At 40.1% G+C, this 2,568-nt stretch overlaps 1 long non-coding RNA gene across 2 annotated transcripts; it reads right to left on the bottom strand.

Annotated features, from left to right (window-relative positions):
• Positions 1-466: 466 nt before the first annotated feature.
• On the bottom strand, positions 467-2,562 carry LOC111865537. Of its 2 annotated transcripts, XR_002842989.2 has the most exons (4): positions 1,957-2,562; positions 1,208-1,432; positions 923-1,073; positions 467-709 (listed from the first exon to the last, which is right to left on the bottom strand). It is a non-coding gene; the product is annotated as an uncharacterized LOC111865537 (long non-coding RNA). The 2 variants fall into 2 exon arrangements; XR_004513142.1 differs by having other exon boundaries at positions 467-1,073; positions 1,957-2,256.
• Positions 2,563-2,568: the final 6 nt, after the last annotated feature.

Genomic DNA, 2,568 nt, shown 5'->3' with positions numbered 1-2,568 from the left:
GTGCAGCTGGACGAAACATACACGTCGAACCCCCCCAGACGATTTAAATCCCTGACGAACCACGGCAACGGGTTAACTGAAAAAAATTCATGTCCAGTCAAACCTGTGTGTTTTTCACCTCCTCATTCCAAGGGAAGCCCCATGAATGCTAGGTAAGTACAATGCCAGCTGGAACGTTGCAAGAGGAAATCGGGCTGGCAGGCAGGCAGAAACAGGAAGAGAAAAGCAGGTCTAAACATTCTGAAAAATGGGCATGCACTTAAGACAGGCAGAAGCACATATGCGACATTCAGGATCATGACACTTCAAGGATAGAGCCACTGGCATAACTGAAACATGTTACCCAGAAAACAAAATTTAATACTCGTACGTGGAAAATAAGACTAACTCAACAGAACAACTAAACTTAACTCCAGCAGGAGGAATTGCGGATGTACATGTTACCTTGTAATGCTGGTATGGTTTGGCAGTATCATTTTGACCGTCACTAGGACCACTTGTGTCCCTCTAACATACGCACGAGTAGACCATTCTTCACCAACACTCATCACCACATCATAGTGGCTTTTGCCTGTTCCTTCAGTGACAACACTCTCACTGCTGCTACCATCTGTCAACGAACACACAGGATCACGACAGTCAGCGACTTCCCACATTTCCTTCGTCTTCAATATATTGCCTCAGGGACAAGAAAGTGACATTTACTTTCCTGAAATATATCATGAAACTCAACTAAATACCAAAATGGCAAAAAATTATTATCTTAATTACGACACACAACACTTTTAATCAAATACGTACGTGAAATCATATTTAACAATAATCTAATTCCATTACAATTAAAATCAACTATATCCCATTTTTTTCTCTTACATTACAAAGAGAAAAATTTCAATTTAAACCAATAGTAAGTGTTTCTTACTCCCTTAGGTCAATGAAAGACACATGCATACGAGTACTAGGTAAGAATACTCTGAGTTGCATTCATAGCAAAGACAGGTATGCAATCTGGGAGGCTCAAAGCGAAGACACAAGCAGACTAAGACAGGCAGGCAGGCAGACAGTAAAAGGTCCTAGAAGAAAGAACACATCGGCATAACAACCACATGTTCCTTAAATCCCAAAATTTAACAGTTCAAAACTAAGTGTGAAAGCAGAGAACAACTAATATACCTCCCACAAGAGGGGCTGCAGCTCTACAACTTACCTCATAAATCATAGTATGCTGTGGCGGTGATATTTCCACAGTCATTAAGACACACTTGTGCGACAGAAGATGACCAGAGGCTGATCCATTTCCCCCAGATCTCTACAAAACACATCACTGAAGCTTTTGCATGTTCACACAGTTGCAAATCAGTTCATAAACGGGTCACGCAGAGCCCACCAAGTGACAAACTCCAAGCACGTTTCTTAATTCTCCAAAATTAGCCTGAAGAAAAAGAATAAACCCTCTTACTTCAAAGAAATATATGATGCAGCTCCAGCAGAACATCACAATGACAAATACATAATTAACTTAACTCAGAAATAAATCCCTATATCCACTGACAATTAAATGGTAAAATGGCAACTTCAAAGTATTCTAGCCTACTTTACATTATTGTTTCTCTCTTAAACCACTCCTCCTGACCTGCAAATCATTTTACCTCTACCACATTATATTAAGCTTTATTTTGATGTGAAGGTTTGTTATGTATGTCTTGAAAAGCTCTTAAGACTGCCTAAAGCAATGATGATAATATTGAACTCATACTGTTCCAGTTAATTTGAAAGCTGAAATTACATACCCCGTGGTGCAAACTTTTTTACGGCATTTGCAACTCATGATTTCATTACAAAATCAACGTCAATACACCAAGAAAACCATTCACTAACAAACGGTATTGAACATTCTCCAATAATGTGCACATTAAATAAATAAATAGCGGCAAAACACTTCTTATTACCACTTACATTTCAACAAAATCCTCACGAATCTTTCTTCGTCTTAGACCATCCAACTCATCCAACTCACAAAATGGCTGTCTAAAGATAAACATATTAGCTTCAAAATGTCGCCGCAAGTGGCGCGGCTTCCAACCTCGATACCCCCACTCCACTCCACTCCACACCATTCTCCAACGACTGCAACGACAGCGCCAATAGCGGGGAAAACTGCAGTCCATTCGTATACCGTCCTCCTCAAATATCTTAATTGTGCCACTTCATCAAAGCATCCGTTGGCTATCTTTATGTCATGATTCTGCCCTACATTCTGCTGATGAAACATAAATACATACTTACTTTTACACAAATCTCCTTACTAGCATCAATTAAAGTTTCTGTTTTTCTCTCATTGTGGTATCTACTTCACACTTCCTTACAGGATTCTGCCACATCTGTCTCGCATACTAGTGCACCAAGATTTGCATCATCAATTTCGCAACAACTATTATTACAGTGTAAGGTCGTCAGCCTTGCATGCGACAGCTAACCCAGAGGACCAGGTCTCTGTACTTATGTCCCATGGTGACAAGGTGGCCCACAGACAATGCCAGCTCCATGTCTAAGAGAAAATGTTTACCC

The sequence above is a fragment of the Cryptotermes secundus genome, unplaced genomic scaffold (genome assembly GCF_002891405.2).
Source record: "Cryptotermes secundus unplaced genomic scaffold, Csec_1.0 scaffold794, whole genome shotgun sequence".
NCBI lineage: Eukaryota > Metazoa > Arthropoda > Insecta > Blattodea > Kalotermitidae > Cryptotermes > Cryptotermes secundus.
Note: the sequence above shows the minus strand (reverse complement) of the source record. Positions and strands in the feature narration are given on the sequence as shown.